General features: G+C 44.5%; 1 protein-coding gene across 7 annotated transcripts in view; it reads left to right on the plus strand.

Annotated features, from left to right (window-relative positions):
- Positions 1 to 21,047: 21,047 nt before the first annotated feature.
- The window catches only part of LOC122451780 (calmodulin-binding transcription activator 1), a 664,205-nt gene continuing 660,715 nt past the window's right edge, over positions 21,048 to 24,537 (plus strand). For all 7 annotated transcript variants that reach the window (XM_043484680.1, XM_043484682.1, XM_043484681.1 and 4 more), the window contains exon 1: positions 21,048 to 21,111. The gene's annotated coding sequence lies outside the window, so the exon portion shown is untranslated. The remainder of the gene's footprint in view (positions 21,112 to 24,537) is intronic.

A 24,537-nucleotide genomic window follows, 5' to 3' on the forward strand; every position in this document is an offset into this window, starting at 1 on the left:
ATGAAATTCTGTCATTTTCAGCAAAATGGATGGACTTGGAGGGTATTATGCTACATGAAATAAATTGGAGAAAGACAAATACTGTCTGATATCACTTGTATGTGGAATCTAAAAAGACAACAAACTAATGAATAAAATAAAAAGAAGCAGATTCACAGATATAGAGAATAAACTAGTGGTTAAAAAAACAAAGGATGAGAAGGGAGAAATTGGAGGTAGCAAGTATGGATGCTCTTTAAAGGAAATTTGCTCTGAAGGGGAGCATAAAGGTGGAATGATAAGGTTACTTAACTTTTAAAATTCCCAGTTTCCTGAGCTGTGAAACAGGACAATGACAATACTTACATCACAGAGTTATTATCAAGGACTAAATGAGGTGTTTGGGGGAGCTCAGTTTAAAGCCATGGTTTTTCCAGTAGTCATGTATGGATGTGAGAGTTGGATCATAAAGAAGATTTAATGCTGAAGAATTGATGCTTTTGAACTGTGGTGCTGGAAGACTCCTAAGGTCCCTTGGACTGCAGGGAGATCAAACCAGTCCATCCTAAAAGAAATTAACCCTGAATATTCATTGAAAGGACTGACACTGAAGCTGAAGCTCCAATACTTCGGCCACCTAATGCCAACTCACTGGCAAAGACCCTGATGCTGGAAAAGGTTGAGGGCAAGGTCAGGGGGTGACAGAGGATGAGATGGTTGGATGGCATCACCGAATCAATGGACATGAGTTTGACCAAACTTCTGGAGATAGTGAAGGACAGGGAATCCTAGCATACTACAGTTCATGGGGTTGCAGAGTCAGACACGGCTGAGCAACTGAACAACAAGGGACTATGAGTGTGTTTTCAGTACTGTCACTGGCTCTTTTTGGATAAGGTGTGGGCAGAACCTGGTACATCTGCATCCTGGAATGCGTAAGGTGATCTCTGTTACTCTGTCCTCTGGGGTAGAAGTAAATTGAAAGTCTGGGTAAATCCCCCATTTCAGGAGTCACTCAATATCATAAGAAGACCAGAAAGTCAGCAATGCCATATTCCTGCTAAGCGCTTGGCTCATCTCTATGAGTCTACAGATGAAACATGTAGCTACCCTCCTTCCTACATTCAGTTTTATTGCCTGCTTTGCAAAATGGCACATTTCAAGATGAAAGCCATTTTGACTTTGAGTTAGAGGCTTTGAAGTCTAGGTTTTTCTTTTCTGATTACAAAAGCACATACTAATTGTGAAAAAATAAATTGGAAAGATGAAGAAAATGTACAACAGAGAAATTTATCTAGGGCCTCACACCCAAATCCAACTGCTGTGAACATTTTAGTAAATTCTCTTCCAATATTTTTATGAACTCTTTGAAAACAGATTTGAGATTGTTATACTGGTTCTATGTTTAAAATATACTTGAAATTGTATACTGTTACACAGCTTCATTTCTTGGTTCTCCATTGTATTGTTAAGTCACTAAGTCATGTCTGACCCTTTTGAGACTCCATTGACTGTAGCCCACTGGGCTCCCCTGTCCATGGAGTTTCCCAGGCAAGAATACTGAAGTAGGTTGCCATTTTCTTCTCCAGGGGATCTCAGGAACGTTTTTAATGACTATGTGGTATAGAATCTTAGTTTACCATGTAAACTTATATCAAAGTAAACTGATAATAATAGTTAACCCTTGTATAGCAATGATTGTGTTCCAGGCTCTGCTTCAGGTAGTTTACATAAATTAACCCGTTTAATCCTCATGACCACCTTCTGACACAGGTACACTTATTTCCCCCAGTTGACAGAAAAGCCTTTAGTGTTGAGTTAAAGCCCTTCTTTGACTGTGAGGACCAAAGGGTGAGAGAACTGCTGGGTTGCCTGGGTTTGCCCTGACACCGCCTTCCTCTTGAGACCCCTGTCGTAGCGGGAACAGAGGTTGAAGATGTGCTTTGCGCTTCAACTTTTCAGGAAAAAGTCGCCCCCATTTTGGTAATTGTGATGTAAGCACACCAAAATTCTTCCCTCATCTCTCCCTTCACAGTCTGTCAGTGGCTGAAGTTTTCTGTTTATTTGTCTCCTGTGATTTTCATCCCATGTTTTCTAGTGCCACTGCCTCTTAGTTGAAACTTTAGTTAGAATTCCTGGGACGGGAGTCTTCAGTGTTCAGGGGTGGAAAGAAACAGCTGTACCTGGAAATGTGATTATCCAATACTTTGCCCCTCACATCCGGAAAGACATTTCATATCATGACCGGGAAACACATGTGTATATTCGTCTGTGATCAAATACCTGAACAGAATTTTCAAGAAACAATACTATCCATGATACACTGTATTTTCCATTCCACTCCACCCACCCCATCCCAATCCAGTATATTTCATTAAAAAAATACCACTCTCCACCCTAGATTGATTTTAAGATTCACTAATAGGCGAATGTGTTACAACATGCAGTAAGAAATTGCTACCCTTGAACACAAGTTGGTTCAGTACCAAGGACAGCTACCTTACGGTTTCTTATTTTGATTCCTCCAGCCTGCATTGCCCTGTCTCTTCCTGGGCTTCCCATGACCCACTTTGGATCTTAGTGGTCTTAGGGTCTTGTGCCACTCTCTAATTTAGGTGCCTAGTCTTCTGAGATCATAAGCTTCATGAAGAGAAGGCTAGGTCTTCTCCATGGCTTATATCCCCCATAATGCTTGACCCAGATTCCCAAGGAATTAATGGAGCCCAACCAGTGAGGATAAGAATATTTCTTTGAGACTGCTCTCATGGGGGTGCTGCTAGATACAGATCTACTGGGGTTGACTTGGTAGACGGTCATCACATTGGACAGGGAGAGACTCCTTTTATTGGAATCTCTCTCTCTCTCTCTCTTTTTTACATGACCAGAAGAAAAGGACCAATTTTGTCCTGCTACTATTGATGTTGCCCTATTGGGACTCTGAAAAGCAAAGTCGCCTTTTACAAAATATGAAAGTTTTGACATTATGTGCATCATCACATCCCGAGGTTCTTAGGAAGGTATATTTGATTGACTGCAGCCACTGCTGCTCTTCAGATGAACACAACATGATGCTTTTGGGTTCCTTATCTTTCATATTACTGCCTGACATTATCAAGAAGCAAGAAAGAGGAAGATCTTTTTTTTTTTCCTTTTAATAGGATCAGAAACTCTGAGGGTAGGGCCCACCTGGTCAATGTAAAGACTGACTTAGATTTGTCAGTGGTCAGTTTTTGGATGCATCTATTTCTGTAGTTTTAATTAAGGCCTCATATAACTTAGGCTTATGTCTTTGGGAATAGGGCATCTGTATGATTGATCAATAATATCTGAGGATTGGAGTCTGGTCCTGTTCAGCTTTCTCAATGGAATTCCTGCTGAAGCAGCATAGCAGTGGGCCTTTTGAGTTGTATGTCAGCTAGGAAGGCTGTATTCATGCATATGTTAAGGCCTTATGAGACCAAACTCTACTGTGCTTCAAAGGAGGGTAGAACAATTAGCTCTAGAAAATTCATGAATTCTCCTCCTGTTTGCTCTTCAATTCTGAAAGCTCAAAGCTGGGGTGCTTGCTTGCCATGTGGGACTCATGATCACAGGTGTTGCAAATGGAGGTGGTGACTAAGCTTAACTTCGCCTGTGAAGGCAGGTTATGAAATCCAAACACTACTGAAATCCAAACACCTTTCATCTATTAATGGCCACCAGTGGCTTATAATCAAGTCACACTCTGTTAGCTACACAATTAACTTGTTTGTTTGAAGTGCGAATTAAGGATTTGAGGCATTTGCTAATGAATCTTCCTCCCTCCTTTAGCTGGAATCCCTGTATTTTCTGAATTTAGACAGTTCCAGAACTTAAGGAGAGGTATTAGTTGACTATTTTCTTCCTTCATGAAATCAGCAAAAAGCAATTTTTGCACAGATGGGAAGAAGTAGGCTTCCCAGCCTTCCTTCCCCACTGGACTCTTCCTTAATTTCGTTCTCAGTTTCATAACTTGTGGGGAGTGCCTTCTCCTTGCTGCTGTTCTAATGGCTCTCTCAGCTTGAGTGTCGCACCCTTTCTGTGGGAGCAGAGGCGAACTCCGGAGTCCCCCCCTTTGCCTGCTGCCTTTGATTCTGTCTTTGTTTGTGGCTGTCCTCTGGAATGAGTTTCTTTTGTAGATAATGGGATTCCATTATGGGGTGTTAGGCTGTTCTGGAGCTGTCGGCTGTGAAGGAAGATAGCAGGTTTTGATCAATGGTTTCTGCTTGTATCTTGGATGTGTTAATTTTAAGATCGCTTGCTTCTGTTTTTATTAGTTTTATTGGGTCTGGGGATGGAGAGGGGTTAGGGTAAGTGTTGGAGTTTGTTCTGCAAGGAAATTTAGTTCCCCAGAGTGACTCTGCTTTGCTTGGAGGCAAGAAAGGACAGGTGCCAAGCAAGATGCTCACCTCTACTTTGTCTCTATAGGTACCGGAGCCATCATCTGCTACCTTCAAAGCCTTTTTCTAATCTCTTTGAGTGATTTAAAACCCACTTCCAAAAGGCTCTCTTGGTTAATATGTTAGATCAGAGGTAGAAGCTTTGGGCATTGTGGGTGGGGTTATCTATCTGTAGGAAGAGAACACACAAACCCTGATATAAATCCCTGATTTATTTAACTAGGGATTCAGGATTTATCTCAAAGGGAGGTATATACACAAAGACCAAATGGATACAGGATATTTTTACATAGCTTGTCCCTTGTCCCTGGTTCTTAATGGGAGTTGGCAGTGTGTGGCTGTCAGCGACACTCTCTGTGCAGATAGAATCCTGCCAGGGTTGAAAAAGAAGCCAAATTCTTGCAACACTACTTCTGTTTTATATTCAGGCTTATATTGCTGTTCTGGAAGGACTTATAACAACAATCTGTGCTCTTTTAGGCTCTTCTGATTCTTGAACTGAATCTTTCAGAGCAGCAAGTCTACATCTTCATCCAGGGGTAGAGGTGAAGGGTGGGTGTTGTTAAAGCAGAATCAGGATTCATTTGTCCCTGGATGCTATCTTCTGAATCTGCTTTTTGGTATTTGAGAAAGCCTGGATCTGCCTAGGCTTCATGGAAGTCTCTCTCTGAGGCCACAATAACACCCTAAAAATTTTAACCCTTTTGCCTTAGACTGGCTTTGTTTTTTGTCCAAAGATTGCTGACTTCTCAAAGACTAAAACAAAAATCTAAGAAACCATGATAAGGCTTTTGCTGCTGTCTATGATGGGAATGATTGGGCTTCCCTTGTGGCTCAGCTGGTAAAGAATCTGCCTGCAATGCGGGAGACCTGGGTTTGATCCCTGGACTGGGGAAATCCCTTGGGGAAGAGAAAAGCTACCTACTCCAGTATTCTGGCCTAGAGAATTCCATGGACTGTATAGTCCATGGGGTCGCAGAGAGTCAGACATGACTGAACGACTTTCACATGATGGGGTGACTGGACCAGATATGTCCTCTTACCATAAATAATGATAAAGCTGGACAAAATACATGAGATAAATATTTTCAGATGTTATACAATACTCAGGAATACCATGATTCCCAAGAGAAGATTGTGAGTCTGACAGTCACTCTGTATTTCTGTTTCAAGGCATTTCAAGACCAGCTTCAGGGAGGCAGCCCACATAGAATACAGTCATCTTGCTGAGTTGAGGAGACAGATATCAGAGTTTGGGGAGGTTGAGATGGCCAAAATTCAGAAGGTAGACTCTCAGGGAGGAGAGAGCCTTGCAGAGAAAAAGTGTTCCAGATATCTGCATGGGTCCCCTGGAAAGTTCTATTGATTTCTAAACTGTTGAAGTGTAAGGATAAAATCTGAAAATCTGGGTTAAAAGCATCTAGAGGCTATGAGGTGAAAAATTCCCAGAGCTCATATAGGACTCGGAAGTGTTCAAATTCTGACCAGCCAGATTGGAGAGTCTCCTTGAATAAAGGAGACATTTAGTACAGAAGGAAAAATAAAAGAATGGCTAAAACATTTTAGAGTAAGAGGTACTGCAGACCCACCTTTACAAAGATTATAAATAAGTCTGGAGAGGATCAGGTTGATCCACAAGTAAATCAGATGCCTGCCAGAACAAAGTCTAATTGTCTGTATTTAAAGATGTAATGCCTGACAGCTTTCCAAATTTGATGAAAACTATAAACTCAGTGGTACAAGAAATTCAACATACCCCAGGAAAGTTAAATACAAAGAAAACCAGAGCAAAGAACACCATAAACAGCTTCAAATAAGGGATAAAGAGAAAGTCTTAAAATCCACCTGAGTGAGAATGTGGTGGTGGGACCAAGAATTTCTGCAGATTTCTCATCAGAAACCATGCAAGCCAGAAAACAATAGAATGATATCTCATGTGCTGGAAGGGAAAAATCCTGTTAGCCTAGAATTTTATATTCAGTGAAATTATCCTTAAAAAATGAAAGCGAAGTAAAGATGTTTTCCAATAGACAAACAGACAGACTCCTCCATGCACTTCAGAGAACTGCTTGCCTGGAGACCCACACTATAAGAACTGTTAAAGGAAGTTTGTGTGAAGAAGAATGACACCAGATGAAAATTTGGAGCTATAAAAAAAGAGTGAGGACTTAGTGCTGAAATGGCAAATACATACGTTAAGTACCAGAGAATTTTCTTCATTTTAAATTTCTTTAAAAGTTAATGAGTTGCTTAAATCACTGCATTGGGGTTCTAGAACACAGAGGGATATAAGACATATGACAACAAACAATAACAGGAATGAAAGAAGGGACAACCTGGAAGCATACTGTTTAAGTCCATACGATATATCCAAGTGTGATAATATTATTTGAAGGTAGATTCTCAGAGGTTAAAGTGTCTGCCTGCATCTGCCTTTGTCTGCATGCAATGTGGGAGACCTGGGTTTGATCCCTGGGTCTGGAAGATCTCCTAGAGAAGGAAATGGCAACCCACTTCAGTATCCTTGCCTGGGAAATCCCATGGACGGAGGAGCCTGGTGGGCTACAGTCCACAGGGTCGCAAAGAGTCGGACATGACTTCACTTTCACTTTCACTTTCTGTTAAGGATACATAATGTAAATCCTAGAGTGACCACAAATAAAACAGGAACAAACCCAGTAAGTCGATGGTGGAGATAAATGGAATAATAAAAAAAAATCAGTTAATCCAATAGAAGCCAAGAAAAGTGGGAAAAGGGAAGAAACACAAATGGAATAAACAGAAAAAAATAGCATGCTGATAAACATAAACTCAACCATATCAACAATGACACTAAACACAAATTGTCTAAACATTTCAAATAAAAACCAGAGAACTTGGAGTAGACAAATATTTCTTAAATTTGTCAGAAGAAGAAAAAATGATAAAGTAGACTTTAACCAAATTTAAAAACTTTTTCACTTCAAAATAGACCTTTAAGAAAGTGAAAAAGTAAGCCAGAAACTGAAAGAAAACATTTATAATGCATAAATCTGATGGACTCAAATCCAAAATACAAAAAGAACTATTAAAATTCAACAATAGAAAGACAACCCAATTAAAAATTGCGCAAACATTAAAACAGACTTTAGAAAAGAAAATATATAAATAGTCAACAAGTGCATGAATAACTTTACATATTATTAGTCACTAGAGAGAAGCAAAGTGAAGCTGTAGTGAGATGACTGCACCTCTATGACAATGGCTAAAATTGGAAAGACAGTTCCAAGTATCGGCAAGGATGAGGTGACTTTAATTCATATATATATGATAGAAATATAAAATAGCACAGCTTCTTTGGAATGCACTTTGGCAGTTTCACATAAAATCAAACACTTATTTAATTTATGACTAAGCCATTTCATGCCTAGGTTTTTACCAAAGAGAAATGAAAACATATGTCTGCCCCCAAACTTGTAAATAAATTTTAATAATAGTTTATTCATAACAGCCCAAAACTGAGAACAACATAAATGTTCATCAGCATTTGAATCGCTAAACAAATTATTATATATCCATACAATGGAATAACACTCTACGATAAAAAGAAATGGATTACTTACTGGTACACACAACAGTATGGATTAATCTCAAAAACATTAACTTGAATGAAAGAAACCAGAAACAAAGAGAGTATTTACTGTATGGTTTCATTTATATAAAATTGGAGAGCTGGCAAAACTAATCTACAGTGACAGAAAGCAGATCAATGCTTGCTTGAGGCTGGAGGTATGAGGGAGATTAACAGAAAAGGAATATGGGGGAACTTCCCTTGGTGCTGAAAATGTTTTATATCTTGAATGTGATGATAGATAACGTAATGTATTTGTTAGCATTCATTGAACTATGCATTTAAAATGAGTTACATTTTATAGCATGTGAATTATACCTCAATGGAGCTGAGTTTTGAAAGTTTTAACCCTGTGTGCCCAGAATCTGCGTATATTACCCCATGTTATACGTGTGTGCTAAATCATTTCAGTCGTGTCTGACTCTGTGAGTCTCTATGGACTGTGGCCTGCCAGGCTCCTATGTCCATGGAATTCTCCAGGCATGAATACTGGAGTGGATTGCCATGCCCTGTTCCAGGGGATCTTACCAACTCAGGGATCAAACCTGCGTTTCTTACATCTCTTGCATTGGCAGGCGGGTTCTTTATCCCACATTTCAGGTGAGGATGTGTCAAGTGACTTACCTCCCCAGATCACACAGCCAAAGGGAGACAGGAGTACTTTTATTCTATTCTGCAAGAAATGCTTTTTATCTCTCCATATAGGCATATTTGATCTTCTTACAAATTAAAGTAGAGGACACACATTGTTCCAATGCCTTTCAAACTACTGTGTGGTTGGTGTCTAGAAAACTTGCTATAGAGTGATCACTAGGGCAATTTATATATTTTCCCTTAGAGAATCTTTTTTTTTTTCCCTTAGGTGATTTTTTTATTCCCCCTATACTTTTTAGAATGTCTTCTAAGATGGCAGAGTAGTGAGGCTGTAAATATTTTATCTTCAGGGCTGTGGACAATTCTTACACCACTCAGGGTGCAATCAGGACATAGAAACCATATTGGTTATTTGAACAGAGAAAATTTAATGTAAAGAATTGTTAACTTGTAAAAGGTGATTGAATGCTCAGAGGGATAAAAGAGAATTCTAAGGGTTCTGGAAGTCTCTAGTACTCCTTAGAGCAGCAACTACCTGTAGGCTGAGAAAGAGTAGACAATAAATAAACTAAGGACTGGAAGAGTGCCCTCCCCCCACTGCATAGGCTGCAGTTCAAACCTCTTCAAATCACAGGGTCACCACAGGGAGGATGCTGGCTGCCAAAGGCCATGGGCCGCAGGTGGTCTACAGAAGTGGCTCACTGTTACTTGAGAGCATCAGGTAGACCAGAGCTGCAGCCTGCCTCTAGAGGGGAGGCATGCCATGGGGACATGGCTGGCACTCATCTGCATGGCCACTGGGCTCCTGCTCTGAATAATAATGATGATCATAATAATAGTGACACAGGACAGACACCAGAAGGGATGTTTCGCCACCATCATCTTGCAGGGGCACTTCATCGCTCTATTAAAGAAGCCTAACATCCTGCCAATCCAGCAAGGGAGAAATGTTTATAGCGCCCACGTTCAGTGTCACAGCGCAGGACAAATAAGGGTGAAACTGGAGCTGAGAGATAATAAATTGACAACCAGCACAATGTTTAAATAGAAGTTGGGGTAATCTTGGTCCAGTCAAATCAGCAAATGTCATTGTCCTAGAAGCAATGAGTATTCTGGTTAACATATCTCTCTTCTAAAATCTGTTGATCTAAATGTATTTCTTTCTGGATAATCTATACTGTTCATGGTCCTACAAGCTATTCAGTTTCAATGCCAGAAACATCAGAGTTCCAAAGATGGAGCCCCAAAGATGCCTGCCTTCTAGGCCCAGGTGTGTATTGTGGGTGAAGAGATCAGCCAGGTGGGGAGTCCAGGAGGCTGTTCCTCAATTCCAAGCAGTGAGTAGTCTCTAGGGATGTGGGCTCAGAGGGATGTGGGTTCCTTTAGGTTTCAAGGGAACTGCAAATCCCCATCTCCCAGTCTTTAATGTTGGCAAATAAACCAAATGGGAACAAATGCCATGTTCACCATGCAAGCATATCTGGGGTTGATTCAGCCCCTGGGCTTGTTTGCTTTGGAAGCACCCTCACTGCCTCCCTCTCACTCATTTTCTCCAGTCAATTGGCTTTTAAGCTGCCCCGCTTTTTCACATTTGAAACAATACAACTTAGTTCCACGTTGCCCATCCCCACTGTCGTAGTTCAGATCTCACCCTCTCCTTCCTGGGCTCTAATCATAGTCTCTGGCTGGTAGCCCCTTCTTTGCTCCGGCACCATCAGACTGATGTTTCTAAAGCACAGTTGATAAGGTGGGGGGGGGGCGGGGGAGGTGGGGAGGGGGTGGGAGGGGGTTCAGGATGTGGGGGACGCATGTATACTTGTGGTAATTCATATTGATGTATGGCAGAAACAATCACAATATTGTAAAATAATTATTCTCCAATTAAAATAAATAAGTTAATTCAAAAATATATAAATGAAATAAAGCACAGCTCTTTTGGGGCTTGCCTGGCGGTTCAGTGGTTAAGACTCGGTGCTTCCAATGTTGGGGACACAGGTTTGATCCCTAGTTGGGGGACTAAGATGCCACATTCTGTGCAGCATGATAAAAAAATATTGAAGCATAACTCTTTTTGTGTCTCCTTTCCGCTTGAAAGCTTTCCATGGCTCCCCTGGCTCTTGTGGATAAAGCTTCATTTGCCCAGCATCTTCCTTCCTCCACAGTCTCTCTACCCCTTCCAATTCTGGGTCCTTTAGTTCCCCATGCCCTGCAGACTCTACGACTTCATGTTACTCAAAGTCTCCCCAACACATTTGCTTTCCCCACTTTCCTGTTTCTGCACCGGCCTCTTCCTTTCCCTGATGCCTTTACCATTTGTCAGTCTGGCAACCTCCTACTCATTCTTCAAGACCCAGTCTGAACATTGGCTCATTGGAGAAACCTTCCCTTCTCTCCCCAGTATGAACACATTATTCACGCTGCTAATTTAGCATTCATCGTTTGTTTTCCAGTTGACAATAGCCCTGGATCCCACGGCTTTGTCTGTCTTCCCGGTTGTATTTCCCAAGACCATCACTCATATGTCTTTGTATCGTTAGGGCCTCGGGTAGTGTCTGGCATATAGTAGGTGCTCAATAATTCATCAAATGATGGAACCAATGAGTGGATAATGAAATGAAGGAGAGACTGGAGGAACTGCTTCCTTCCTGAATCTTTCTCTGACTTTTTATGATAGCTCATTGTTTCTGCTCTGATTGGCACTTTGATGGTCATGAGAATGCTTTCCCACATCTAAATAACAGCCAACTGAGCCAGGCTTTATTTCACAAGTCTGGGCTGTTAGGAATTTATCCTGAATTGCTACTTACCATTTCATAGAAAGTCCTCCAGACACCCTTGGGTCCCTGAGATCTTAATCGCCAGCACCCTCATAAATTGTCAGAGTAGAACTATGCTACCCTTTATATAAATAAAAGTATAAACCATTATTCTATATGCTTTTGTTTATCACAAGAGCTGGTCATTTCGAAAGCATGATTTGTGGTGTTGGTTTGACCTTCGAGTGGGGACTGAGAACATTTCATAGAGAGTGTTGGCCTGGCCATCTGAGTTTTTGGGACGTGCTCCCTAGTGGCTCAGATAGTAAAGAATCTTCTTGCAATGTGGGAGACCTGGGTTTGATACCTGGTTCGGGAAGATCCCATGGAGAAGGGAATGGCTATCCACTCTAGTATTCTTGCTTGGAGAATTCCACGAACTCTATAGTTCATGGGGGCTATAGTCCATGGAGTTGCAAAGAGTTGGACATGACTGAGTGACTAACACTTTCACTTTCAAAGATGGAGACAGGATGTATACAGAGGGGGTATGGTGCTCTTGAACCCCATGTTGAAATCTTTATCATGGAGGAGGAGACCCACAGGCTTCATTCATGGGGTGCCCTGTTGACAGCAGGTGGTGCATGCCACTGGGAGCAGGGTATGGAATGGCTATTTATTTATTTAAATTAAGGCCAATTATTATTGTTGTTTTTATTTTTGGTAAAGTGCAGTGAGTAGTGGGCTCTGGGAAAGTTCCCTGCCACTGTAAACATGTTGGTTAGAAGTCATTAATATGACATTCACACATCCCTAATAAAGTACATAACAGAGATCTGGCACCATTGAAATACCCAGAGGACATTAAGTATGAATCTTAAAACCAAGAGTATTGGAAGCAAGATATTTTTACTTCTCATTTGGGAGTAATATAATTGCATTTTGTGGCTCTAGCAGATGCTGGGGCCAGCTGCTGGGAGAGTCCTGTTTTTTTTTCTTCCCCCTCAGCTTCGGTCCCTTACAGATAAAACCCTTGTGCAAAATTCTCATAAAAAACAAACTTTTAAAAATTATCCCTTGGTTGGAAGATCTGTATATTTTTTGTGTGTGCATGTGTACAAAATATCTGAGATTGTGTAGACCACAGATATTTCCTTTGCTTGGAGTCAGGAGAATAAAAAAACAAAACATCTCTCTGTATAGCTGGTTGTTGCTTTTGTTTGTTTGTTTGTTGAATTTGTCCCAATAAGCACTAAAAACCCCTGAAGACTGACTTTGCTCTTTCCTTGATACCGGCCACCCAGATAGAGAATGGACTGCCCCAGGGAGAGCTGATGGAAGGCCTGGGAGGGCCCGGTCCTTTTTCTGAGGGCAGCTTCAGAGGAAATTGTTGAAGGGAGAGTCAGTTGCTCTGGGCTGGGCAGGGGTAAGGGGTGTCCTCAGTGAGTTACTTCTGGAGAAGGAATGGCTGTGACAGTGTGCTCAGGCTGAGAAATGGAGGTGAATCCAGCTCCTCTGAGAATCCCATATCCTCTTCCAAACAGGCACAGCCTCTCGGAGGCAGGACACGGCTCCTCACCTCCAAGGTGGACCAGGGGGCCAGTGAGCCCTGCTTCAAATGCAGCGGTTTGCTGCAACTGCCTCTTTATTCACACCTGGACTCCACCGCAGCCCTGTGGAGGCAGGGGGCTTGGCTCCAGGAGGCATGCGGAGATTTGCAGGTTCCTGTGATGTCTGTATCTGGAGCTGCTCTGCTGAACGTGGCGGCCATAGGTAGCTGTCCAGATCTTGCAATACAGCTGCTCGCAACTGGGATGGACCAGAAATGGGAAATACACTCTGGGGTTTGGAAACTTAGTTTGAAAATACTGTGAAATAGCTCATGACTGCTTTAAAAAAAATAGAACTAGTGAAATCATAATATTTTAGATATATTGGATTAAAGTATAAAATATATTTAAAAATATATTATTATTATTCAAATTTTTATTTATTTTTGGCTGCACTGGGTCTTTGTTGCTGTGTGGCTTTCTCTAAGTTGCAGTGAGCAGAGGCTACTTTTTAGTTGTGGTGCATGGGCTTCTCACTGTGGTGGCTTTTCTTGTTGTGGAGCATGGGCTCTAGGGCATGCAGGCTTCAGTATTTGTGCCCCATGGACATGTTGCTCTGAGGCAGGTGGAATCTTCCCGGACCAGGGATCAAACCTGTGTCTCCCGCATTGGCTTGCAGATTCTTAACCATAGGACCACCCAGGGACGTCTGAAAAAAATATTGTTAAAATTAATTGCTCTTGTTTCTTTATACTGTTTAAAAAATGTCACACCCATGGCTTGCCTTTGTGGCACACATTCTGCTTCTGCGGACAGTGCTGCCCTGGTGCTGATGGGTTGGCTGGGTGCTGCCTTTTTGGATGTGGAGAGCTTTGCAGAACATTTCTGTCGAGCCTCTTCATGTAGGGCATCGAGCCTTGATGGCAGGTGCACCTTTATTTTTCCACTCCCAACCCCCCAGCTTGTAGCAAAGTTGGCTCAGACATAGGCTCTTTCTGTCTGCATCCTTTAGAAGAGAACTTTGTATTCTTTCATCAGCCTCTATCTGCCAACAGTCACCTTCAGATACAAGAACCACTCAGGGCTCTGGAGATGGAAGGACTGAGACTCAGACCCTCCCCAGACACTGAAAAACAAGAAAGGGAGAACTGCCAGGCATGTAAATTAGCCCCAGAAAGCACAGTGTGCTCCGAGAGTGGTACAGCCACTGCTGAGAAGGTTCCAGAAGCTAGAGTTCATTCTAGCAGGGAAGACTCCCTGGAAGAGGTGGCCTATGAACAAGGTCAGGAAGTTTATGTGGGAAGAATCAGCGCACAGGAGCTGAGGTGGGAAGGTCAAGGGGAGCCAGGTTGGCACATTGTGTTGCCATCTCTCAGTCCCAGGGTAGCCTCCGACAATGACCCTGAGCCTCACTGGCCCAAGCTGGCTCACCACCAAGATGGGCTTTGCAGTCCTCTGCCAGACCCATCACCTGGGGGCAGACAGGACCAGCCCCACCTGGCAATTGGACAGTGAGCGGTCAGCATGACTTTGGATGACAGAGATGCATAGCGACGTGGCGTGTGATCAGGCAAGAATGGCAGGCAGTCCTGCCCACACTGTCCTTCTCAGTGGGAGAGACGCCATGTCTCTTCCTGACCTTGTTCATAGGCCACCTCTTCCAGGGAGTCTTCCCTGCTGTGTAACTCTAGAATGAACTCTAGCTTCTGGAACCTTCTCAGCAGTGGCTGCACCACTCTTGGAGCTCACTGTGCTTTCTGGGGCTAATTTACATGCCTGGCGGTTCTCCCTTTCCTGGTGGTTCAGACAGTAAGAATCCGCCTGCAATGCCGGATACCAGCGTTCAGTCCCTGGGTTGAGAAGATCCTCTGTAGAAGGAAATGGCGACCCATTCCAGTATTCTTGCCTAGAGAATTGCATGGACAGAGGAGCCTGATGGGCTACAGTCCATGGGGTCACAAAGAGTCGGACATGACTGAGTGACTTTCACTTCACTTGGGGAGGGACCACCTTCCTCCCTGGTCTGCAGGGATGGAACCCGATGCCAAGCAGATACAGGGGCCTGTGGGATTCCCGGAGCCCCCCGACACACACAGACGTTGTATCTTGGCAGCAGTTTTTCTATTTGAACATCCAAAGGACAAACTAAACATTTAAAATCTGCAAGCTGGACAGTCTTTGCTTTGGATCCTGCAGTGAATTCCTTCATCCTGACAGTTGAGTCGTTCTTCTCGGCACTGATGCAGTGTTTAGGATCCAGGAAGAGAGAGATCCCAAGGGAGCCAGGGAGGAGCTGGAGGAGACTTGCAGGCATGAAGGGTGGCCCTGTGGGTGCAGGGTCCGACCTTGTAGGAAGGGGGGGCTGGCATTTTCTTCATGCCAGGCCTCACTGAGCTGGACGTCTACACTTTCTTCTTGTTTTTATTGTGGTGAAATACACATAAAATTTCCCATTAGTGGCGTTGAGTATATTCTCGATATTGCATATAACCTTCACCACTGTCTCCTTCCAGACAATCTCATCTCCTCAAAAGGAGACACAACCCCCATTAGTAGTCACTCCCCATGGCCCCTCTTTGTCCAGCCCCTAGCAACCACCAACCTATCTTCTATCACTATGGATTTGCCTATTCTCGACGTTTCACATCAATGAGCTCATACAACACGCAGTCTTGTGTATCTGGTTTCCTTCACCAGCATGTTTTCAGGGTCCATCCATGTTGTAGCATGTGTCAGAATTTTACTCCTTTTTGTGGCTGAATAACCTCTTGTGTGGAGAGAACACATTCTGTTTATCCGTCTGTCTGTCTGTTGATGGGCACTAGGGATTGTGAACAATGCTGCTGGGAACATTTGTGTATGTGATTTTGTTTGAGTCCCAGCTTTCACTTTGCTGGGGCATGTTCTTGAGGACTCTGTGAATTTCCTGGGCCAGATTTGTGTTTGAGAGGCCACAGATGAGGGGGAAAGTGCACCCTGTACTGGGGTGGGGAGTCCTGAGTCCCAGTTTGGCTCAGTCACAAACATGTGATCTTGGCCAAGTCCCTTCCTGTCTCTGGGCCTCTGTTTCCTGCCCTATGCAAACGAGATGGCCCAGATCTGTGTTTCCATCTGACCTCCTTGGAGCCCCAGGTTGGTAGAGCCTCAGGGAAAGAATGGGGAGGGCCAGAAAGTTGGGCTGAAGATGCCGTTTTTCAAAACCTCTTCCTCTCTTCAGCTAGAGCGTCTCTCTCTTTTTGTCTGTTTTGTCTGTATTGTAAGGCATTTAAAACAAAAGATTCCTGGATATAGGAAACTTCTTCTGTCACCAAAATAGATGATCCCATGAATCATACACAGGTTTTGAGGTGGAAAGGAGCCTGATCCTGCTGGAAGGAGAGAATCCTGCTCACGGATGCTCAGTCTTACTGCTCCTGATCTCCTGAAGGGAGGTGGGGCAGTGAGGTAGCTCTGGCTCAGTAGAGACCAGAAGGCTTGTTAACCTGAGCTGGGGGAAGCATGACTGTCCATGGGCAGGGTTTCCTTTCCTCCCTCTGAGCACATTGTAGCTGTTCTTTTAAGAAATCCTGATCAGTGGTGGAGAGTGTGGGTTCTGGAGCCATTCCACATCGATTCAGGTTCTACTTCTGCAGAGCGTAGCCGTGTGACCTTGGGCAAGTCACTGAACTGCCTAGTGCCTCAGGTTCCCCACCTGTAAAATGGGCATGGTTCCCATTGCATCGTTTGTTTTGACGATTAAGTGAGACTGTCCTGTGTGAAGTCCTGGAGCACTCGCTGGCCTTGGACATCACTGCCAGCACCAGCTGTTACGATGACACAGTTGGTGAAATCCCCCTTCCCTTGGAAATCAACCCCTTCATAGCCCAGATGACTCTTGAGTCATGATGGGTCTCACTTTGCTTCACACTCTTTAGCATCTACTATTCTGTGAGGTTCTTTGGGATGTGCCTAGCCATCTTCCCCAACAAAATTCTAAGCTTTGTGGAGGCAGAGTCTGGCCCATGGTCTGCCCATCTGACAGGTAACCCAGACACTCCCAGTCTGGCTGGGAGTCAGGTAGTAACAGAGTGATGCTCCCTGGTGGTCAAGTCCAGCTTCAGGCTTATCCAAGGTGAGCACCACAGAATAGGGAGCCTGAGGCTAGGCATTCACTTTCCTTTGCTTGGAGGAGCTGCTCTTAAGGGGGATGGGTGCTCCACCAGGGGGATATATGTGGGGGGGGATCTCTGTTACCTTGAGAGTGGAGGAGGGTGCAGCCGGTGCTCGAAAGCAGTCCATGAATCAGTGTGGTTCCCTGGGGCCTCTGCTTGTTTGCACGGCAGCTTGGCAGGCCTGAGACGACCCACTGGGTCTGGTTACAGAGTTGACGGGACAGTTGACCCTGTGATGACATGAAAGCCCCACCCTTACGTTGACTTGTCTTTGTCCTCAGCTGTGAGCTCTTTAAGGGCAGACTTCACGTGGTCTTTTTCACTGGCTGGTCCTATTAGGTGCTCAATAAACATTTGTAGAGTAAATAGTTAAGACAATAAGCAGTCCAGGGAATTTTTCTCCTTGCACAACAGTAGCAGTAGTGGGGAACCTTGACAGGTTGGGGCAAGCATTGCCTGTTCACGAAGGCCTTCTCTGGTGCTCTGTGTCTTTGGAACACTGTGATGAATTTAGAGGTGGCTAGGGTGCTCTGTGCCCCCATCCTTCTGGGCTATTAGGGGTCACTTAACTCTCAGCTCTTAGCCTGGGCAAGAGCCTGGGGCCCAGGGGTTCCAGTTGGTGTAGACCGTTCCCCCAGATATCAAAACTACTGAAGTTCAGGTAGATGAGCACCTAAAAAGTGGCCCAGTTTATCCACTTCCCGACTCCAGCCACTGTTAGTTCCCAGTGCTTTGTGCAATGAGGTGGGCTCCAGTAGAAAAGGGGAAGGATTGATGCCAACTAACTCTGAAGAGTCATTGTGATGTTAGCATTCATGGTGGGTATTGGGGGTGGAGGCCAGTAGAGGGTGGGGATTGATGGAGATAAGTCCAGCAGCACAGGCAGCTGGACCATTGGGTGCTTGCTACCTCATCAGGGGCACCACATAGACCTTCTAATCATAATCGTGGCAGCAATGATTGTTGGGCATTGCTATATGCCAGGCAGGGTATTAAGAATTTTCACTCCTTGTAACTACCCACGAAGTGGTTTGATCTCAGTTTCCTAGGAAACTGAGGTCTGGACAGGTCAGATAACATGCTCAAGGGCAGACAGTGAGTAAGTGGCAGAGCCAGCCCCCAAGCTGGGTCTGTTTGCTTCCAGAGCGTGTGCTCTTCACCGTCAGACTCTATCACCTTCCCAGGTGACCAGAGTTAATTAACTCACCAGTAAAGGTCTGTCTAGGAGTTGCTGGGTTTTGCTGCTTTTAAGCACTTGCTTCAACTTTCTTAGGCTTCCCAGGTGGCGCAGTGGTAAAGAATCTGCCTGCAAATACAGGAGACACAGGAGACGAGGGTTCGATCCCTGGGTCGGGAAGATCCCCTGAAGGAGGTAATGACAACCCAGTCCAGTATTCTTGCCTGGAGAGTCCTATGGACAGAGGAGCCTGGCAGGCTACAATCCATGGGATTGCAAAGAGTCGACCTGACTGAGCACTGAACACTCAACTATCTTAAGTAGTAAACGTATACAAACACTCAACATACTTAGGACACACACACAAACACCCTTACTTATGTATACACTTTTTTTTCACCAAGAAATCTACATTTTTAGAAAAAGTAAATCATAGCATTATAGACAATAGGATTTATTCCTGGAAAAAAGTCATTAGGTTAGAATTTCAGTATTTTGAAGTTTGGTGATTTTTTATAATATTTTTTAAATTGGAGGATGATTGCTTTACAATATTGTGTTAGTTTGTGCTATCCAAAGATGTGAATCAGTCTTGTATACACATATATCCCTCCCTTATATAGGCACTTTTATTTCTACAGTGCCTACTCTTCATACCTCCCTCCTATGTACCCACCCACCCATCCATTCATCCATCCAACAAACATTTATCAGGACACTGTTAGGTCCTGGGGATATGTCAGTGGTGACGTAGTCCCTGCCCTTGAGGAGTATGTGGACTAGTGGGGGATGCCATCCAAGTAAACAAGCCATTAGGATGCAGAGTGATCAATCCTTCGTGCTGGAGGAAGGTGCCAGGTGCCATGTGAACACTGAGGATGGGCAGCCAGCCCTGTCATGATGAGTTAGGAGGGCCAGCCTGGGGAGGCGGTATCTGTCTATGATAAGACCTTAGGGAGGACATCGTCCAGGGAGAGGGAAGAGAATGATCTGATTGATCAGCTTCTTTAACTGAAATCAACAATAGAAACCTTTTCCAAAATTTTTAATTGGAGGATTGTTGTTGTTCAGTCCCTAAGTCATGTCCGACTCTTTGTGACCCCATGGACTGCAGTATGCCAAGCTTTCCTGTCCTCCATCTCCTGGAGTTTGCTCAAAGTCATGTCCATTGAGTCGGTGATGCTATCTAACCATCTTATCCTCTGTCACCCCCTTCTCCTTTTGCTTTCAATCTTTCCTAGCCTCAGGGGCTTTTCCAGTGAGTTGGCGCTTCATATCAGGTGGCCATTAATTAATTGCTTTACAATGTTGTATTGGTTTCTGCCATACAGCAGTATGAATCAGCCATAAGTATACATATGTCCCCTCCTTCTTGACTCTCCCTCCCACCCTCCAATCCATCCCAGCCCTCAAGGTTGTCACAGAGCACTGCCAGAGGAGGAAAAAAAGAAATCTGTACAAGGCAACTCTGTTTTTGCCATAGGTTTCTGTTTCCCAGCTTGTTGGGGAAAGGGCTGATGTAGCTGGGGCTCTGGTTAGTGGTCATGGCTAGCTTGTGGTTGTGGTCAGTTTCCACCATGATGAGAGGCCCTGACCCCCATCTGGGCCTGTGACCATCATACTGTGTGGCCTGGGTGGTGTTTTCTACATTGACCTGCCCTGTTGCCCTGGTTTTGGTGGTGTCTCTTTTCCTTCAAGCCTAAGTTGAGCATCTCTGTGGCATTGGTGTCCATGCCCTGACGTCCAAGCCTGAAGGAGGCTGACTGTTACTCCATCCCCAGGAGTGCTTCCGGAACCCCAGTGGCACAGGAAGTTGAGACGGGAGGCTGGCTCCCTGCATTTTTCTGGTTGTCGAGGGCGGCAGCTCCGTGCTGTATCATCACCAAGATCAAGGGAATGGCATACTAGTCCAGCCTTAATTTAACTTACAGTTCCTGCCAATTTCACATCAGCAGGTCCTTTTGGAGCTGGAAGTAATGGGCCATATCATGCCTTGGAGCCCAAGCGATGACTTATGTGGATGTCATCCACTGGCTTTTTATGGAAATGATTAATAAATCAGTAATTCTATCTGCAGTGATGTTGTTGTGTTTATAAATATTTAATTTACCTTCAGGTGCCCACATTTTCTCCATCTTTGCCTTAAACTCTGCTGACACGGCTCGTCTTTCTGAAGCGATCTTCGGTAGATTATCAGAAGTAGGAAAGGTTAACCCTCCCTGCCCCCCGCTCTTTCTCTCTCTCTTTCTGTCTCCCTGTCTCTGTCTCTGTAATATGGCTCTCTCTTTCCTTTTTTTAATCTTTGTGTGATTTGGCTCGGCGCTTGGGGCTCATGCTGAGAGAAGGCAACACTCCTTGTGACAATGATGAAAGGTTACTCCAGTTTCAGAGGGAGACCGACTAAACTTTCCAGTTCTGACCTTGCACGAGTGGAGACCTGTTGTTGGCGTGTGTTTTCTCCTGCTTCAAATTAATGACATTTATAAGCTGGAATGGTGTCTGATGTTTTCCTTCCACAGAGAGGTATCTTTGTCCTTGCCACCAACTCATCTTTTGAAACCCGGTGCTTTGATTATTACGGTATGGCAGGTTGAATGGAAAAGTCTTTTAAAAAAATCAAAATAGAAACGCAGTCCAAGTTGAGTATTTCTCCACCGGAGAGGTTCCAACCTCACAAAAGAGGATGGCGGCTGGGAAAATAGCAAAAAAAAAAAAAAAAAGTAAAAATAAAATCAAATCATCCTTCTTACCTCTCAGGATCCTAAGTGAGCTAATTGTTGTTATTATCTTTTTATTCTTCTGTTTCAGGAAATTGCAGCTTATTTAATAACATTTGAGAAACACGAAGAATGGCTAACCACCTCCCCTAAGACAAGGTAATGTCCCAGATCTCGTGGTTTTTTGAATATGTGCAGTAAATGTATTGATTTTCATTGATTACTTGGTTTGGTCAGTTCATTCATGAGCAAGTTCAGAATGCCATGTTGTGCCTGATAACTTGTGACACTGAGGTCTCATTCATTGGCCCAAGATCATGGTAGTGAATGCAATCAGATGGATTAAAACCAGTGCAGTTGCCATCATGCAAGTTGGAAATTTTAACCTGCTAGCTTAAGGCTGGATCCTTCAGCTGGGTGCTTGGAAAGGCTTGGCAGGCAGGACTGTCAGGGGAAGTTTATTTGGGGAAAGTGCCACCGATGTTCTCTATAAACGTACTTTCAAAAAGAGAAACTACCTTAACTGTTCACTTTCATCTCAACACGTTTCACAAACTGAAAGTCCAGTTTCTCTGGATGGCGTTAAGATCTCCCCAATCAGAAAGGCATGGCTGTTTGCAATTTATTATTTAGTCCACGTCCGTGAACATGCCAACTGCCACGGACACCGAACTCGTCTCACCACCTGGGAACAGAGGGAATTGGCGAGGATTCAGCTAACTTGTGCTCTGTCAGGGCGAGTGATATTATTTTGTGAAGAATGGGGGCGTTGGGATTTAGGGTTGATTTTAAAGGCAGCCTCTTCTCCTCCCCAGCTCTCAGTTTTTCATTTTTGGTATGTTCCATCCTAGAGCTTTGGAAAAACAGCCACTCTCTTCCAATTGCCACAGGTTTTCTATTAGTGGTGATAGGCCCAGATGTTTAACAGCTTGAGTGGTATTAGCCAGAGAACAGCTTACAGGATAACCGGGCTCTGGGTTTGAACCTGAGAGGTGGAAAGCCCAGTCTGTTTCCTTTGGCAAGAAGCACCAAATTTCCCGTTTGTTAACTGGGAGGCCAGGGAAAGGGGTGGGGGTGTGCCCTCTGCCCACTTGGCCATCAGCTTGTCCTTTCCGAGCCATGGAAGAAAAATATTTACTCAGTTTAGAAGGTTCTTTAAAATATTTCTTCAAGACATTTCAGTTTTTACTGGTTAGCATCCATTAGATGGGGCTTCCCAGGTGGCCTACTGGTAAAGAACCTGCCTGCCAATGCAGAAGATATAAGAGATGGGGGTTTGATCCTTGGGTCAGGAAGGTCTCCTGGAGGAGGGCATGGCAACCCACTTCAGTATTCTTGCCTGGGGAATCCCATGGACAGAGGAGACTGGGAGGCTGCAGTCCACGGGATCATTAAGAGTCAGAGATGACTGAAATGACTTAGCACACACACATCCATTAGATGAGGACAAAAAATTTCCATTTTGAAAGAGTGTATCAGAGGATATTGAGGAAAGGGAGGTGAGTTCCTGAGATTTGCATTCTCAGGTGGGGATAGAGGTTGACTCTAACCTTTTTACCTTTCATCCTGAACCCCTCTGTAGGATCTCTTCAACTTCTCAGCCTTCTGGGGCCATGGTTTTCTTTGCTATAAGATCAAATGGCTTGTATCAGTCAGTTTTTGATGTGATAATGCCTTGTAAGAAACAATCTCCACACTAAGTAACTTATAACAATAAATGTTTATTTCCTGCTCATGGGTCTGTGGGTTGGCTTTGGTTTTGGGTTGGGTTCAGGACCACATGATGTGTCTTCTTATTGTAGGACCTAGGCCTAGAAGCTTCCCCCAACCCCTGTCTACTACCCCTCTTCCCTGTCTGGGACATCTGGGTTTCATGGAGAATGGCAGGGGCTTAAAAGCCAAGGCAGTCCATGTAGGCACAGTGAAGTCCCCTGGATGTGGCATCATATGTCACATGGGTGCATGTGTGCTAAGTCACTTGAGTCATGTTCAACTCTTTGTGGCCCCAGTGGACTGTAGCCCACCAGGCTTTTCTGTCCATGGGATTTCCCAGGCAAGAATACTGGAGTGGGTTGCTGTGCCCTCCTCCAGGGGATCTTCCTGACCCAGGGGTCGAACCCAGGTCTCTTATGTCTCCTGCATTGGCAGGTGGGTTCTTTACCACTAGCGCCACCTAGTCAGCCCATCATATGTCACACCTGCTTGCAATCCATTAGTCAAAGCAATTCCTGTGGCCAAGCCCAGAAAGAATGAGGCCAAGAAGGATATTCTTTGCTAGAGGGTGGTCAGAGTGGGGGCAGGGAGAGCGAATGTGATGCCCATCTACTGTCTGTGAGGCACAGCTGTGTCCTGTAGTGTGGAGAGCCTGGCCCACTCATCTCTCCTTTCTTTGGGAGCACCTTCTTCCAGGGCAGTGATTTCCAAACCTAATCAGGGATCAGAATCAGCTGGGGGGCTTGCTCCAGTAACATGCTGGACCCCACCCCTGGTTTCTGATTCAGGATGTCCGGGTGGGGCCTGATCCTCTGTATGTCTAACCAGCCCCAGGTGATGGGGTGTGGCTGGCCGGGGACCCCGCTTTGAGAACCGCTGCTCTAGTTTCTCTGGGCAGGAGGAAGTCTGTCTGATTTCCACCTTGGCACCATTTCCCAACTCCCCACCGTGGTCCTCATCTCGAGCAGCCTCCAGGCTCTCCACACGCCCTTCATTCCTCAGCCAAACACTTCTTGAATCTAAGTGGAAGGAAAGAGCTTCTCTTTAGCCAGAGAATGAGGTTCGCTGTCACGCCTCCTGGGCTAGACATCTGATTTTAGATGTGCGGACGCGAGTCCTTCTTCAATCGCTCCCTGATGGCACGACAGGGCGGGGATCCTGCCTCGTGTTTCAGCCTGAATTCGGGTTTCCGTTGAGAAGCGAATGTCACTCATGGTCGTGCCTGACTCACTTGACTTTGGGGGAGTATAAATAGAGCCAAGAGCCTTCCTATCTCGAGGCATAAAGGGGGTGTCTGGGGGCAGAAAAGAGATGAGGGTTTTGATATTGACATATCCAGGTCTGAGCCTTGGCCCCATCACTCAGTACTTTTGTGACTTTAACAGAGTTGTTTCAGCCCCTTTCAAAGCTCCATTTTTTCTTCTTCATGCATGAGACAGAGGCCAACGTTGACTGTGTCTTCACTGGGTCACGATGAGGATTGAATGAGACAGTATTTGTGATCTTGATTTGCATGCTATGAGGGTCCGTGCCCAAGCAGGTCTGTTTGCAAGGGGCCATCCCCAGGCTTCCTGTTGTCCTTGATTTTGGGACGTACTTGCCACGATCTCTCCAGGCTTTGGAAGGACGAGTTTCTTTTCTGAAAGTGAAGGGTAAAGATAGAATGATTCCTATTAGTATTGTAACATCCAGTCCGTGTTTACACTTGAAAGCTTCTTGTCCCAGGAGGTGGAAAAGTTGCTGTGGTTGTTCAAGGACCTTCCTAAATTAGTTGTTGGGTTGAGTTTGGATCTCCCCATCCCCCTCCCTTCTCTTGTATTGAAATTAATTGGTGCAGTTAACTGCTGAGTTCATGCAAACCGGCCTCCTGGT

The sequence above is a fragment of the Cervus canadensis genome, chromosome 13, assembly GCF_019320065.1.
Source record: "Cervus canadensis isolate Bull #8, Minnesota chromosome 13, ASM1932006v1, whole genome shotgun sequence".
Classification (NCBI taxonomy): domain Eukaryota; kingdom Metazoa; phylum Chordata; class Mammalia; order Artiodactyla; family Cervidae; genus Cervus; species Cervus canadensis.